General features: G+C 43.8%; 1 protein-coding gene across 11 annotated transcripts in view; it reads right to left on the bottom strand.

Annotated features, from left to right (window-relative positions):
• LOC104003467 (olfactory receptor 1L4-like) overlaps positions 1-18,169 on the bottom strand; it is a 128,657-nt gene that overhangs the window by 75,172 nt on the left and 35,316 nt on the right. For all 11 annotated transcript variants that reach the window (XR_010153635.1, XR_010153638.1, XR_008540949.1 and 8 more), the window contains one exon: positions 15,879-15,936. The gene's annotated coding sequence lies outside the window, so the exon portion shown is untranslated. The remainder of the gene's footprint in view (positions 1-15,878; positions 15,937-18,169) is intronic.

Below are 18,169 nucleotides of genomic sequence, written 5' to 3'. Positions count from 1 at the left end.
ATGGGGATCGGTTAGATCAGATCTCTTTCACTGCCATAATTTTTGCTGTTGTAATTTTTGCAAAGACAGTTTCAGTGGTATGGCTCTGGTGAGATTCTTCAGCTCTGGCGTGGGCATAACTGTAGAGAGAGTGCAGGCTGGATTTCAAATTCTGATCAGCTCTATGGACAGGAATCTAACTGCAGGGGAAAATACACACAACCATCCCCAGCAGCCTTGGCTGTGAGCAAGTTCCTAGGAGTGTCCATGTTTTACAGAAAGCACTGGGCTCAGAGATGGGAGGTCTCCAGGCTGCCTGTTCCTGAGCCCACACCCCCATCACCTGCTCCTCCAGCCTGTCTCGGGACATCCAAGGAGAGGGGTCTGGCACCTCCTAGAGAAGGGTTTCCAGGGCTTCTGTGTTGTTCCACCCTCAGGCTTGGGCTAGCCCTCGTGCCCCCTAGGAGATAGTTGGCAGTGTCTGAAGGAGTTTTTAGTCATCACAGGAGTGGAGAGCTGCTGAGAATCCAGGAATGCCCCTGAGCAACCCACACTGCCTAGCACAACCCTCCCTGCCACAACAAAGAATATCCTACCAAATTTTCAGTGTTACCCTGGAAGAGAATACATGATACAGATGATCCTCCCAACATGTTTGACCATCACCATATTGACCTCTCCTCCAAGGCTTTTGTTCAATCTCCCTAAGCCACCCGCTCCTACCTGCCTTGTCATTATCAATAACCAATATCGCTCAATCCCCTCATTTCCAGCATCCCATTCCCATCTCCAACATCACGTCCTACCTAACAGATGATTTATCAATAACCAAGATCGCTCAATCCCCTCATTTCCAGCATCCCATTCCCATCTCTAACATCACATCCTACCTAACAGATGATTTATCAATAACCAAGATCACTCAATCCCCTCATTTCCAGTATCTCATTCCCATCTCCAACATCACATCCTGCCTAACAGATGACTTATCAATAACCAAGATCACTCAATCCCCTCACTTCCAGAATCCCATTCCCATCTCTAACATCACATCCTGCCTAACAGATGACTTATCAATAACCAAGATCACTCAATCCCCTCACTTCCAGAATCCCATTCCCATCTCTAACATCACATCCTGCCTAACAGATGACTTATCAATAACCAAGATCACTCAATCCACTCATTTCCAGCATCCCATTCCCATCTCCAACATCACATCCTACCTAACAGATGACTTATCAATAACCAAGATCACTCAATCCACTCATTTCCAGCATCCCATTCCCATCTCCAACATCACATCCTACCTAACAGATGACTTATCAATAACCAAGATCATTCATTCCCCTCATTTCCAGTATCTCATTCCCATCTCCAACATCACATCCTGCCTAACAGATGACTTATCAATAACCAAGATCACTCAATCCCCTCATTTCCAGTATCTCATTCCCATCTCCAACATCACATCCTACCTAACAGATGACTTATCAATAACCAAGATCACTCAATCCCCTCATTTCCAGTATCTCATTCCCATCTCTAACATCACATCCTGCCTAACAGATGACTTATCAATAACCAAGATCACTCAATCCCCTCATTTCCAGTATCCCATTCCCATTTCCAACATCACATCCTGCCTAACAGATGACTTATCAATAACCAAGATCACTCATTCCCCTCATTTCCAGCATCCCATTCCCATCTCCAACATCACATCCTACCTAACAGATGACTTATCCTCCTCTCCTGATACCAACATTCTTTTATCCTTTAAGGACCAATGCTCCATTGATTCCACCATTTTTATCAAAACTTCACTCCCACATCCAAGTCACCTTCTAGGGTCAATCTGTGAAATGGATTCTTTCTGCACACACTCCACTCTCATAGTCCGTTTCATGTGATTCTCTTGGAAAACCCCATCCCTGTTGGGCTCTGACTACCCTTGCCCTCCCCCTTACTCCTCACTCCTGGTGGCTAGAAAGGAACAGCTGCTACCCCATTGCTGTTCTCACCCTCACTTCATGGTGACTCACCTCCAAGGATTCTGAGCACAGCCTGGAAGCAGGACCAGCTCCTCTATGCACACCACTACTTCAATGCATGACCACTGCATAATGGCTTTTTTTTTTTTTTGACAGAGTTTTTCACTCTTGTCACCCAGGCTGGAGTACAATGGCACCATCTCGGCTCACTGCAGCCTCCACCTTCCAGGTTCAAGGGATTCTCCTGCCTCAGCCTCCAGAGTAGCTGGGATTACAGGTGCGCGTCACCACACCTGGCTAATTTTTTTGTATTTTTAGTGGAGACAGGGTTTCACCGTGTTGGCCAGGCTGGTCTCGAACTTCTGACCTCAAGTGATCTGCCTGCCTCAGCCTCCCAAAGTGCTGAGATTACAGGCGTGAGCCACTGCCCCAGGCAGACTTTTCTGATCTTAAGACTTCAACTCTTTCATTCCCATTGCCACCTTATTCCTATCTCCCAAACAAAAGTAACAAGATTAAGATAATATTTTTAATGATGTCCAAAAGGAAATGAGATACAATTCTTACTTTTGCCCTTTGAAACTCTTCTATCTCCAGCAACAAACCTAAAACCTGAGATACTTGCAACTTTAGGTATATTTTTCTACCACACTCTGAGCTTACATTCCAGGCAAGGAAGAGCGCAAACAGTAAGCAAGGAAAAGAAGCATCAGTTTAGGTGCAGTGGCTCATGCCTGTAATCCCCATGCTTTGGGAGGCTGAGACAGGCGGATTGCTTGAGGTCGGGAGTTTGAGACCAGCCTGGGCAACATAGCAAAACCCCATCTCTAAAAATAGAAAAAATCAGCTGGGGCTTAGCGCAACGGCTCATGCCTATAATTCCCAGCACTTTGGGAGGCCGAGGAAGGCAGATCACTTGGGGCCAGGAGTTCGAGAGCAGTTTGATCAATATATCAAAACCCCATCTCTACTAAGAATACAAAAATTAGCCAAGCCTCATGGCACATGCCTGTAATCCCAGCTACTTGGGAGGCTGAAGCAAGAGAATCACTTGAATCCAGCAGGCAGAGGTTGCAGTGAGCTGAGATTGTGGCACTGCACTCCAGCCTGGGCATCAGAGTGAGTAGACTCTGTCTTAAAGAAAAAATCAGCTGGCTGTGGTGGTGTGCACCTGTGGTCTCAGTTACTTGGGAGGATTGCTTGAGCCCAGGAATTCGAGGCTGCAGTGAGCTATGATCGTGCCACTGCACTCCAGCCTGGGTGACAGAGTGAGACTGTATTTTTTTTAAAAAGGAAGTGTCAGCCTCATAATGGAACCAAAGCAAATGCTTCGGGGTGGCAATCAGTGAGGACTCCCCTGGGTGGTGAACTCTGCTCAGAATCCTGAATGGAGACAGGAAGAAGCCACATGAAGACCCACAGCCATGGAAAGAACTGCATGTGCAAAGGTCCTGAGGATGATTCATTCCAAGAAAAGAGAGTGGCCCACGTGGCTGGAGCCAAACTGTTTACCTCTCCCTATTTCTCTCCTAGAAAACCTTCTGTCTGCATGGACTCTGCTCTGTCTCTTTGATGTTATCTTCATCCTTCTTCCATTTTACTCCCTCCCTATTTTCCCCTCTCTTTCTTATTTTTGTTTTATCCTTCCTTCAACATAGTCTAATATTGTTGGGGTCTCCAGAATCCATTTAATTAGCAATCAGCACATGTTATCTACAGGTAATGCTCTAGACCATTGGAAAAATAAGAATATGAACCTTGTAACAGCCAGCTTAGTACCTTCAGAATACTCATGTATTGTAAAAAAGTTTAAATGCATGCATCATACAGGCATTCATTCCTCTGTATCCAGTATGGTTCCAAACACTTGGCATATGCCATCAGTTCAAGACTCAAGGTGCCTTTTAGCACCATGGACAGGTCTTATCGGTGATGGGACTGCACTGATTTTTTAAATTGACACATAATAGTTGTACATATTGATAGGGTACATGTGATACTTTGATACATTCATACAATGTGTAACGATCAAATCAGGGTGAGTAGGCTATCCATCACCCAAACATTTCTCATTTATTTTTCTTGGGAACATTCCACATCTTCTCTTCTAGGTATTTTGAAATATACTATAAATACTTAGGAACTATAGCCACCCCACTGTGCTATGAAACACTAGACATTATTCCTTCTGTTTAACCATTTTTACCCATTGCCCAATCTTCCCTGCTTCTCAGTCTCTAGAAACCACCACTCTACTTTCTACCTCCATTAGATCTACTTTTTCAGCGCCCATGTATGAGTGAGAAGATGCGATGTTTGCCTTCCTGTGCCTGGCTCATTTCACTTAACATAATGTCCTCCAGTTCCATCCACACTGCTGCAAATGACAAGATTTCACTCTTTTCATGGCTGAATAATAAACCATTGTATGTATATATATATATGTACATATATATATACCACGTTTTTCATCTGTTGATGGTCACTTAGGTTGATTTTATAACTTGACAAATTAATTAAAGTCAGACAGACCTAGATTACATTTCCCGTGAGAATTTGGAGCTAGAGGAACAGCTGTCTATCACTTCAGCAATGAGAATTCACGTGTCAAAAACATTAAAGGTGTGCTTTACTCCACCCAATCAGATGATACCTAGGTACTTAACCTAAGAGAGCAATTATGAAACTTTTAAATCTCAGTCCACTTTTATATTTTTCAAAGTAACTGGGGATCCTCAAATAATTTTTATTTGCATAATTTGTATTTTTTACCCAGTTACCATATTATAAATTGGAGCTCAGAAAATTCTAAACTTAAAACTCTAAAATGTAACAAACCTATTATTTGTTAACAAACATGTTTTTTATGAACAACGATTATATTTTCCAAACAAAACACAGTAATATAGGTAGCATTGCTTCATATTTTTGCAATAAAACCCTTTAATACAAGACACATTCTCAAATTCAGTAAGTCAAATACTCACAATACTACATCATGAAGAAAATGAGATGGAAATAGGCAAATAAAATCTTAACATTCTTAGCACAATAGTTTGGAATTCTGGACCCTTTAAAAGGAACTTGATTCCCGCCCCCACCCCACCAGAAGTTTTTAAACTACATTTTTGGAACTAGTGGGCTAAGATATATAAAAGTAATGGACATAAAGTTATAAATGGAGATCATCTGAATGTACAACAAACAGGCTATTTTTTTAGAGAAACTGCCGGACATTCACATGACTTTTCTTTGTCCTGAAGCTGCTCTTGATGGGGCACAACAGCCTCTCCCTCACTGCCTGCGCTCACTCTAATTTTCTGGTGAGTCATCTCCAATCTCAGGGGCACCGAGCGTTGCTTGGCAACCAGGCCAGCTCCTCCATTCTCTTCTCCAATGAATACACAGTCCACTGCAGGCTTTCTATCCTGAAGCCTCCAACACTCTCTCCCCATTGTCATCAGATTTCTATTTCCCATACAAAAGTAGAAATGTTAAAAGAATATTTTTAAATGTTCAACAGGAAAGAAGATATAGTTGTTTTGGTGGGTTTTTTGGACCTATTCAATCCCCATTAACAACCTGGAACCTCAGAAGCCCATTATTTTGGGTTCTTTCCTTTCCTTTCCTTTCTTTTCTTCTGTTTTCTTCCTCTTCTTTTCTTTTCTCTTCTTTTCTTTCTTTTGAGACAGAGTCTTGCTCTGTCACCCAGGCTGGATTGCAGTGGCATCATCTCGGTTCACTGCAACCTGCACCTCTCGGATTCAAGCGATTCTCCTGCCTTAGCCTCCTGAATAGCTGGGACTACAGGCACCCACCACCAAGCCCGGCTAATTTTTGTATTTTTAGTACAGACGGGGTTTCACCATGTTGGCCAGGTTGGTCTCGAACTCCTGACCTCAAGTGATCCCCCACCTCAGCCTCCCAAAGTGCTGGGATTACAGGCATGAGCCACAGTGCCCTGCCATTCATTCTTTCTATCACACAGACTGTGATGAGTTTTGAATGCAGGATTATATATGCACTATTTCTGCCATCTTTCCTCTGTCCCAGCAGTATCCATAACACATGGCACATGCTAAGGGGCTGTTGATGGGAGAAACACACACCTAACCCGTCTTTATGTGGGGCTGTGGGCAGGACATGACTAAATTGGGGCCTTCTCTTCTTGGTTACAACACAACAAAATTTGGCTTTTATTTATTCCTGAAATATGTGGGTGGCAAGCCACCCAGGTGCCGAGGCAAGAGACCAAGGACACCAGCCGTTCCAGTATAATAAAATATAAAACAAGAATAGTTATACCAGATATAGATCTTAGATATGATTATATATGAATATCATTAATCATCAGTTTGTAGCAATTACTCTTTATTCCAAAATTATAATAATCCTTGCTCTATAATCATAACCTAGGAAAAACCAGGCCATACAGAGATAGGAGCGGAGGGGACATAGTGAGGAGTGACCAGAAGATAAGAGTGTGAGCCTTCTGTTATGCCCAGACAGGGCCACCAGAGGGCTCCTTGGTCTAGTGGTGACGCCAGCGTCTGGGAAGACGCACGTTGCCAGGCGGACCGTGGTCTAGTGGTAGCGTAAGTGTCAAGGAAAAACACCCGCTACTTAGCGGACCGGGAAAGGGAGTCTCCCTTTCCCCCAGGGGCGTTTAGAGAAGACTCTACTCCTCCACCTCTTGTGGAGGGTCTGACATCAGTCAGGCCCACCCGCAGTTATCCGGAGGCCTAACCGTCTCCCTGTGATGCTGTGCTTCAGCGGTCACGCTCCTAGTTCCATCCTGTACACCTGGCTCTGCTTTCTAGATAACAGTAGCAAAATTAGTGAAAGTACTAAAAGTCTCTGATATGCAGAAATAATGGCGTAAGCTGTCTCTCTCTCTCCCTCTCTCTCTCTGCCTTGGCTGCCAGGCAGGGAAGGGCCCCGCGTCCAGTGGATACGTGACCCACGTGACCTTACCTATCATTGGAGATGGCTCACTCTCCTTATCCTGCCCCTTTGTCTTGTATCCAATAACTATCAGTGCAGCCTGGCATTCGGGGCCACTACTGGTCTCCACAACTTGGTGGTAGTCGTCCCCCGGGCCCAGCTGCCTTTTCTTTTATCTCTTTGTCTTGTGTCTTTATTTCTACACTCTCTCGTCTCCGCACATGGGGAGAGACCCACCAACCCTGTGCGGCTGGGCCCTACAGAAATATACTTTGAGGTCACCTTTGCACAAGTTAGCATCAACAATCTCCGTTGCCAGTTGGTGAGTCCATAGACTCGACGTGCCTTTCAGAACCATGGACAGGTCGTGGTCAATGGCTGGGCTGTGCTGATTTTTAAATCAGGTGCTTAACCAGGGAACTATTTACCTGGTTTACAAGTGCAAAATGCTGGTAATACAGGTTTTAGGGACACAGCCCAAATTCTGATGGAGTGGTGTGGGAAACAGGCAGTCAGTTACATCACCATGAGAGATGTGGACAAGAGTACTAGCACTATTATTATTATTATTATTATTATTATTATGAGACAGAGTCTCGTTCTGTTACCCAGGCTGGAGTGCAGTGGCACAATCTCGGCTCACTGCAACCTCCACCTCCCGGGTTCAAGCGATTCTCCTGCCTCAGCCTCCTTAGTAGCTGGGACTACAGACGCCTGCCACCACGCCCGGCTAATTTCTATATTTTTTTAGTACAGACGGGGTTTCACCATATTGGCCAGGCTGGTCTCGAACTCCTGACCTTGTGATCCACCCGCCTTGGCCTCCCAAAGTGCTGGGATTACAGGCGTGACCAACCGCACCTGGCCTATTAGCACTATTATTATGACAGTGTTGAGGTGGAACTTGTAACAATTGTGGAAGCAGCGGATGGAGAAAACATCACAAAGAAGGTAACTACCATTTCTAACACTCATTGGCTCATATTATTAAATTAAAATTGTATTTTATATTATGTTAGAAATACAAAAACACCCAACTAATATTTATTGATTGCTTACAATGTATTGGGCATTGTGTCAAAATTGTACCCATGTCTATCACTCTTTGACAGGTAAAAACAAATGAGGCTCAGAGGGTCTGGGCGCATTGGCTCACACTTGTAATCCCAGCCCTTTGCAAGGCTGAGGTGGGTAGACCACTTGGGCCCAGGAGTTCAAGACCAGCCTGAGCAACATAGCAAAACCCCCTATCTACAAGAAAATACAAAAATTAGCTCGGCATGGTGGCACTCACCTGTAGTCCCAGCTACTCAGGAGGCTGAGGTGGGAGGACCACCTGAGCCCAGCAGGTCAAGACTGCAGTGAGCCATGATCACACCACTACAGTCTAGCCTGGGTGACAGAGTGAAACCCTACCTCAAAACAACAACAACAACAAACAAAGAAAAAAGAAGAAAAGAAAATGAGGCTCAGAAAAGGGAGGTGTCTAGCCCATGATCACCCACATAATGAAAGTTAGGATTTGTAATCTTGGGAATCTACATATTACCTTCTCTTCTGAGAATTCTAAACTGATCCTATGCTAGAGGCGATCTCGCCAAGCCCGGGTCACTGGAGTCCAAGCACACTTGCCATTGAAATTCCTTCACTGGGTTAATCAGGGCAGGCAGCCTGGCAAATCAACGAATCAGACAGGCCTGGATTACATTTCCCATGAGAATTCAAAGCCATAGGAACAACGGGATGGTGTAGGGGCCAAGGCCCTTGGCCTCCTGATGGTTCACTGAAAATCAGTGACATAAGGCAGATTGGTTAATAGGAGAAAAGGTATAACAAGCTTACTTAACACGTACATATGGAGGCTGGGCACAGTGGCTCAACCTTGTAATCCCAGCACTTTGGGAGGCCAAGGTGGGCAGATCACCTGAGGTCAGGAGTTTGAGACCAGCCTGGCCAACATGCTGAAACCCCATCTCTCCTAAAAATACAAAACTTAGACGGGTGTGGTGGTGTGCACCTGTAATCCCAGCTACTTGGGAGGCTGAGGCAGGAGAATCTCTTGAACCCGGGAGGTGGAGTTTGCAGTGAGCCGAGATCACACCACTGCACTCCAGCCTGGGCAACAGAGCGAGACCCTGCCTCAAAAAAAAAAAAAAAAAAAAAAAACAAATGTACGCATGGGAACTTTAAGAATGAACACCCAAAGATACGGGAGAAATTGCCCATTTTTATGCTTAGGTTCAACAAAGTGTGGAGAGCCATGTAGAAATATTGGATGCTAAGGGTCTGGTTTAATGCTAATGGACTGAGTGGGGAAACCCAGTGAGGTTTGTCTGCTTAGATTCTCCTTGGCCTCTTTGTGCAGGGACACTCTCTGGAATGAGGGTCTTGTAACCTACAGTCAGACAAGGTAGATCAGACATTTTTTTATTTTTATTTTTTTATTTTTATTTTTTTTGAGACTGAGTCTTGCTCTGTCTCCTGGGCTGGAGGACAGTGGCGCAATCTCAGCATTTGCTGTAACCTCTGTCTCCCAGGCTCAAGGGATTCTCGTGTGTCAGCCTCCTGAGTAGTTGGGGTTACAGTCATGAGCCACCACACCTGGCTAATTTTTGTATTTTTAGTAGAAACGGGGTTTCACCATGTTGACCAGGTTGGTCTCAAACTGCTGGCCTCAAGTGATCTGCCTGCCTCGGCCTCCCAAAATCCTGAGATTACAGGCATGAGCCACCGGCGCCCAGCCAGGTTTCTTTATGGCCAGTTTTTCAACAGAAGGATGGATGGAAAATTAAAGTAATATTTTTGGATTTTATAACTGGCTTTGGGGAAAAGGCATTCTGGTTTCTATCGCCCACCTTAAAGGAGGGATTCTAGTTTCTATGGCTAGCCCAAGGGAAGAATGGGGCTGAATGACAGGAGGATAGGAGATGGTCAAGGAAAAACGTTTGTGTCTGAGGTTGTTACTGAGGTTGCTTCTGGAGTATTGTTTTCTCAGCCAGAACAATAGCATTGTAGCAATGTGGCAGTGTGTATCCTGGCCAGGCTGGCCTTGAACTCCTGACCTCAGGTGATCCACCCGCCTCGGCCTCCCAAAGTGCTGGGATTACAGGCGTGAGCCACCAGGCCCGGCCAATAAACTTCTCAAGTGATTGAGACCAGACTCAGATAGTTTTTGGTTTCCACTGAGGAAGAGCTGAGGGCCTTGAGGAGCCGACGGGGACATGAATCGGTGCTGGTTTCACCTGAAGCAATGAGCACATTGACAGAGAAGTCCACTGGCCGCCAGAGGCGGGGGCCTGGGGTGTAGAGGTGACCAGCTGGGGGGCTGCTCTCCTGCCCTGATGTCCGCAGAGTAAACGGTAGTTTTCAGCCTGCAAGTCCTGATTTGGAGTTTGGAGAATAAGGCTCCTACCTACGAAATAGACCCAGTCCCCGGCATTGTGCCACTATCCCCTCGAGATGTAATTCCCTTCCGTAAGAAACTCAGATGTACGCTTAAATGGAGTTGTGAGCATTTTTGGGGGTGGGGGGTGTTAGCATATCTTCTTTTTTTTTTTTTTTAATTTTTTTTTTAGGTTTCAAGCTTTTCTTAAAATTTTTATTTATTTATTTATTTATTTTGAGACAGAGTCTCGCTCGGCCGCCCAGGCTGGAATGCAGTGTGGCGCGATCTCGGCTCACTGCAAGCCCCACCTCCCAGCTTCACGCCATTCTCCTGCCTCAGCCTCCCAAGTAGCTGGGACTACAGGCGCCCACCACTGTGCCCGCCTAATTTTTTTTTTTTTTGTATTTTTAGTAGAGACGGGGTTTCACCGTGTTAGCCAGGATGGTCTCGATCTCCTGACCTCGTGATCCGCCCGCCTCGGCCTCCCAAAGTGCTGGGATTACAGGAGTGAGCCACTGCGCCCGGCCCTTATTTTTATTTTTATTTTATATATGTATTTTTTTATTATACTTTAAGTTCTAGGGTACATGTGCACACCGTGCAGGTTTGTTACGTATGTATACATGTGTATATCCTTTGTAGGGACACGGATGAAGCTGGGAAGCATCATTCTCAGTTGTGAGCATTTTCATGTCGGCTCGGGTTGGGATTTGCAGCCTGAGGAAGTTGCCTTGTGGTCTTAACTCAGTTGTGGATCCCAGCGTCTGCTGCCTCTGCCTCAGGTTGCCCCACTAGGTGCCCGTGATTTCAACTTGAACAAAGTTAAATATTTTTGCACTGATCTAATTTATTTACATTACTTAAATTTTTAGAAAAGGTTATAAAGTTCCCCAGAAATGTAGGACTAGATATTAAATGATAAATAAGGAATTATGATTAATTTTGTTGGTTACGATTTGTATCTATGTATATTTGCCATATTATACATTGACATTTGAAAATATTAAGTTTAAAATTATAAAAATTGTGGCACGGTGGCTCACGCCTGTAATCCCAGCACTTTGGGAGGCTGAAGCGGGCCGATCACTTGAGGTCAGGAGTTCGAGACCAGCCTGACCAACATAGTGAAACCCCATCTTTACTAAAAATACAAAAATTAGCTGGGCATGGTGGTGGGTGCCTGTAATCCCAGCTGCTCAGGAGGCTGAGGCAGGAGAATCGTTTGAACCTGGGAGGTGGAGGTTGCAGTGAGTTAAGATCACGCCAATGCACTCCAGCCTCGGTGACAGAGCAAGCCTCCATCTCAAAATAGATGAATAAAATAAAATAATAAATTTTGCAATAAATCTATTGTGTATTATCATAACACACTTTTTTGAACAATAATTACACTGCATATTCCAAACAAAAAAAAATAGTAATACAGGTGGCATTATTTTACATTTTTGCAAATTCCTTTAATATATTATGTTAAATTATGATCTGATAGACATACGTACTGAGGTATTTGTAGGTAAAATTATATTATTTCTGGGATTTACTTTACTTATACTCGAAGGAAAAAAAAGGAGAAGATAGCTGAATGCTTTCACAGTGGGTATACATTATTCTGTCTACTTTTGTGTATTTTTGAGAATTTCCATAATAAAAAGCAGGGAGGAAAAGATCCCCTTGGTTATGGGCCCTGGGCTATCAACTACTGCAGCTGCAGCATCACCCCTGAGTCCGTGTCTGTGAAAATTGGAAGCTTGGCTCACACCAGCACCATTGAAAATTTGGTCACTGCAAGGCCGGGCGTGGTGGCTCACGCCTGTAATCCCAGCACTTTGGGAGGCCAAGGCAGATAGATCGCCTAAGATCAGGAGTTTGAGACCAGCCTGACTAACATGGAGAAACCCCGTCTCTACTAAAAATACAAAATTAGCCAGGCATAGTGGCTGGGATGCCTGTAATCCCAGCTACTCAGGAGACTGAGGCAGGAGATTTGCTTGAACCCGGGAGGCAGAGGTTGCGGTGAGCCAAGATCACGCCATTGCTCTCCAGTCTGGGCAACAAGAGCAAAACTCTGTCTCAAAAAAGAAAAAAAAAATTGGTCACTGCAGGCCCCAGGAACCCACACCTTCTCCATGTTGATCCAGTGCACATGCAAGTGTGTGTGTCTGTGAGTAAATGTCTGTGTAACTGAAGTGAAAGTTTAAAGGAATGGCACTTACTCTAAGCCACATGCTCTGATTTTTTAATTCTGTTCTGGTTTTTTTTCCCCATGAAAAAACTGCTGGCTGGATAGACTACTTAATTCAAACACCTGCAATATTATTACATCATGCAGAGGAAATGAGAAGGAAAAAAGCAAATACAATTTCCCTGTTCTTAGAAACATAGTTTGGAACACTGAAAGGGTCTTGATTCCCCTAGCAGGCCTTGAACTGCTTTTTGGAAACCACAGGCAGAACAGATATACATGAAATTATAAATGGAGGCCATCTGAATGTGTCAATGGGAGAGGATTTTTAAGACACTGTGGGACGTCCGCCTCACTTTCCTTCGTCTCTGCAGCTCACTTGGCTAGAAAGGAACGGCCCCTCCTCTCTGCCCCTCACTGTTTCCACGGCAACTCATCTCCAAGGACACTGAGCAATGCCTGGCAACCAGATGAGCTCCTCCACTCGACCCCTCCAATGAACACCTACTGCATTCCTGCCGTTCTGCTCTCACAGCTGCAAATGTCGGCAGAGGAATAGCTATATTTTCGATGGAAAGGAACCACAGCAATATTCTATATCATGCATCACACAAACTACCAGCTCCAGAGGTTCACAGTCTCCACATTAGATCCCTCTACATTTCCTTTTGCTCACATCACATATTTGTGATGCTGGGTTGTCAGTGGTCGCTGTGAAGAACAGCAAGTATCACCTAAAAGTCAGCAAAGACAAGGAACTGAGGATGACATTTTCCAGGCTGATTCCAAAGTGTGAGAAGCCGTGCAGTGCCCAACAGGCACATAGCTCCTATTATTAAGCTATATTGAAAAGTGAAATAAATAGTATGTTTTCTCCAAAGAGAAAAGAAATCATGTTACTCTCAATAATATGGCTGCTATCCACAAGACAGAGCATAAGAAGTATTGGCAGGTTTTGGAGAAATTGGAAAACTTTTGTGCTGTTCTTAGGGTGTGATATAAGGCAGCCACTACGGAAAACTACATAAAAGTTTCTGAAAAAAGTAAAAATAAAATTCCCATATGATCTAGCAACTCTGTTTCTGGGTATATGAGCCCAAAGCATTAAAAGCAGGGTCTTCGGCCGGGCGCGGTGGCTCATGCCTGTAATCCCAGCACGTTGGGAGGCCAAGGTGGGCGGATTGCCTGAGCTCAGGAGTTGGTGACCAGCCTGGGCAACATAGTGAAACCCTGTCTCTACTGAAATACAAAAAATTAGCCAGACATGGTGGCATGTGCCTATAGTCCCAGCTACTGGGGAGGGTGAGGCAGGAGAATTGCTTGAACCCGGGAGGCGGAGGTTGCAGTGAGCCGAGATTATGCCACTGCACTCCAGCCTGGGTGACAGAGCAAGACTCCGTCTTAAAAAAAAAAAAAAAAAAAAAAAAAAAAAAAAAAAAAAAAAAAAAAGCAGGGTCTTGAAGAGATATTTGCATGCCCAAGTTCATAGCAACATGACTTATAATAGTCAAGGTGGCAGCAAAGCCTGGCATCTATCAAAGAATAAAGAGGGACATTAAGTGTGGTCTGCCCATACAACGAACTATTACTTAGCCTTAAAAACAAAGGAAATTCTGACACATGCTACAACATGAGTTAACCTTGAGACATTACACTAAGTGAAACAAGCCAGCCACAAAAGGACAGAAACTGTATGATTTCACTTGTATATTAGATGTATAATAGATTCGACGTAGAATAGTCAAATTCACAGGAACAGAAAGTGGAATGGAGGTTGCCAGGGGACGGGGGAGGGGAAATGGGGAGTTATGGTTTAATGGACACAGAGTTTCAGGATTGCAAGATTAACAAAATATGGGACATAGTTTGTGGAGACTGTGGCAGAACAATGTGAATGCCCTTCACACCAGTGGACTATACAAGTAAAAATAATTATAGTGATCAGTTACCTTATATGCCTGTTAGCATATTTCGAAAAGGCAAATCAACCTAAATGCCCATAAAAGATAGACTGGATAAAGAAAATGTGGTACATGTACACCACAGAATACTATGCAGCCATAAAAAAAGAAGGAGATCATGTCCTTTGCAGGGACATGGATGAAGCTGGAGGCCATTATCCTTAGCAAACTAACACAGGAACAGAAACCAAATACAACCTGTTGTTTCCCACAAGTGGGAGCTAAATGATGAGAACACATGAAAACACAGAGGGGAACAACACACACTGGGGCCCACTGGAGGGTGAAGGGTGGGAGGAGGGAGAGGATCGTGAAAACCAATGAACGGGTACTAGACTTAATACCTGGGTAATGAAATCATCTGTACAACAAACCCCCATGACACCAGTTTACCTATTTACCAAACCTGCACTTGTACCCCTGGACTTAAAATGCAAGTTAAAAAATAAAAAGTTGAAAAATAACTGAAAACATAAATAATTTTTAAAATTATAAACCTATGGTCATGGTCAATATTCGTTTTAAAATTGTACTTGGTACAATTTTAACATGGTAAATTTTATGTGATGTGCATTTTGCCACAGTTCAAAATTGATTTTTAAAGGAGTTCCTGTGTAGTTTTCCATGATGCAAGAATGCCATCTAGTGATGGCAAAGGCCCCTTATAAGACAATGAGCATCACCTCAAATTAAAAGATAAAAAATAAGATTGTTTCCAAATGGGTATCTTCACCTATGCTTGTTTTCTGTTTAATAAGAATTTTTCCCAAGTAGCAATAACTGCATACATGGCCATGATAGGCTTTGGGGCTTTTGGACAGGTCAATGCTATGCTGTGGTTGAAATCCTGCAGCCCAGGCATGGATACAGCTTGTGAAAATGGTACAGGCTGGATTTCACATCCTTTCATCTCCTCAGACAGGAGCCTAACTGCAGAGTACAATAAGCCCAGCAGCCCTGGCTGTGAGTGACATCCCAGGAGTGTCTGCATTTTACAGAGGAGGACACAGGACTCAGGAAGGGGAGGTTGCCAGGCTTTCTGGCCCTGAGCCCATGCCTCCCTTACCTGCTCTTCATCCCATCTCTGAGCATCCAAGGAGAAGGGTCCTGGAACCGTCCAAAGGAGGGATTCCAGGGCTGCTGTCTTGCCTTACCCTTGGGATTGGTCATTTGTGGTGGGCAGGGTTCTAATAAGATAGCCATGTGGCAGGGAAAGTGGCCCTAGACTCCACCTTGTTTGACCATGGGGTGTCTTCCAAACTTCCTCAACCACGGACACACACACACACACTCACACACAAGAACAGATGGTGTCTGGGTTTTCCAGAACTCACAAAAATGTAATTCAAGCTGATTTGAATCACACAGCTTCACACACAACAGGTAGAAAGGTCAGCAGAAGACTGCCATTGAAAAGATGGTTTGTTACTCACATTCACAACAGGAGGGGCACCACTGCACTCCAGCCTGGGCGACATTGCAAGACACTATCTGAAAAAGAAAGAAAATAAATATTAAATACTTGAAACAAAAAGAAAATGTGACAAGTGGGACCTACTAGACTAAAGAGCTTCTGCGCAGCCAGGGAAACCGAATAGAGCAAACAACCTACAGAATGGGAGAAAATATTTGCAAACTATGCATCTGACAAAGGTCTAATATCCAGAATCTATAAGAAACTTAAATTAACAAGCAAAAACCAAATAACCCAATGAAAAAATGGACAAAGGACACGAACAGACACTCCTTAAAAGAAGACACACAAGCGTTCAACAAACATGAGAAAACTCTCTTTATCATTAATCATCAGAGAAATTCAAATCAAAACCACAATGAGATACCATCTCACACCAGTCAGAATGTCTACTATTAAAAGTCAAAAAACAATAGATGCTGGTGAGGCTGCGGAGAAAAGGGAACACTTACTTATACACTGTTGAGAGGAATACAAATTAGTTCAGTGACTGTAGAAAGCAGTGTGGAGATTTCTAAAAGAACTTAAAATGGAGCTGCTATTCAACCCAGCAATCCTATTATTGGGTACATACCCAAAAGAAAATGGGTTACTATACCAAAAAGACACATGAACTCATATGTTCATTGTCATGTTATTCACAATAGCAAAGACATAGAATCAGCTTAGGTGCCCATCAATGGTGGATTCAATAAAGAAAATGTGAGCCAGGTGTGGTGGCTCATGCCTGTAATCCCAGCACTTTGGGAGGCCAAGGCGGGTGGATCACCTGAGGTCGGGAGTTCAAGACCAGCCTGACCAACATGGAGAAACCCCAACTCTACTAAAAATACAAAAATTAGCCAGGTGTGGTGGCGTGTGCCTGTAATCCCAGCTACTCAGGAGGCTGAGGCAAAATTGCTTGAACCTGGGAGGCAGAGGTTGCAGTGAGCCGAGATTGTGCCATTGCACTCCAGCCTGGGCAACGAGAGCAAAACTCCATCGAAAGAGAGAAAGAGAGAGAGAGAGAAAGAAAGAAAGAGAGATAAAGAAAGAAAGAGAAAGAAAGAAAGAAAGAAAGAAAGAAAGAAAGAAAGAAAGAAAGAAAGAAAGAAAATATGGTACATAGACATCACAGAATATTATGCAGCCATAAAAAAGAATAAAATCATGTCTTTTGCAGCAACGTGGGTGGAGCCAGAAGCCATAATCCTAAGCAAACTAATGCCGGAATAGAAAAACAAATACCACATGTTCTCACTTATAAGCAAGAGTTAAACATTGAGCACACATGAACATAAACTTGGGAACAATAGACACTGGGGACTCGTAGACAGGGGATGGTGGTGTGGGGTGAAAAACTACCTATTGGGTACTATGCCCAATATCTGGGTGCAGTATTCTCCTGTCACAAACCTGCACTTGCACCCTCTGTATCTGAAACAAAGGTTGAAATTTTTAAAAGATTATAACAGCTGAAAATGTTAAATACTAATATATAATATTAGTATTTTTATTCTAGGAGTGACTTTGCCCCCAAGAGACAGTTGGCGAGGTCTGGACACAAGTAGAGGAGAATTACTGACATCCTCTGGGTAGAAGCGAGAGTGCTGCTCCACACACAACAATGTACAACGCACAAAGTAGCCCTCCCCACAACACAAATAACTATCTAGACCATATTTCACACACAACAATGCACAATGCACAAAGCAGCCCTCCCCGCAACACAAATAAAAATAACTATCTAGACCATATTTCACACACAACAATGCACAATGCACAAAGCAGCCCTCCCCGCAACACAAATAACTATCTAGACCATATTTCACACACAACAATGCACAATGCACAAAGCAGCCCTCCCCTCAAAACACAAATATCTAGACCATATTTCACACACAACAATGCACAATGCACAAAGCAGCCCTCCCCGCAACACAAATAACTATCTAGACCATATTTCACACACAACAGTGCACAATGCACAAAGCAGCCCTCCCCACAACACAAATAACTATCTAGACCATATTTCACACACAACAGTGCACAATGCACAAAGCAGCCCTCCCTGCAACACCAATAACTATCTAGACCATATTCCACACACAACAATGTACAATGCAGAATGCAGCCTTCCCTGCAACACAAATAACTATCTAGATCATATTTTCAATAATGTCAGGGTAGATAATCCCTAATGGAGATGATTCTCCTGACACTCCTGACTAGCTATATAGGGACCCTCTCTCCTCCATGGCTATTGTCCAA

Source organism: Pan troglodytes, chromosome 20 (genome assembly GCF_028858775.2).
Source record: "Pan troglodytes isolate AG18354 chromosome 20, NHGRI_mPanTro3-v2.0_pri, whole genome shotgun sequence".
In the NCBI taxonomy this organism is placed as follows: Eukaryota; Metazoa; Chordata; class Mammalia; order Primates; family Hominidae; genus Pan; species Pan troglodytes.
Note: the sequence above shows the minus strand (reverse complement) of the source record. Positions and strands in the feature narration are given on the sequence as shown.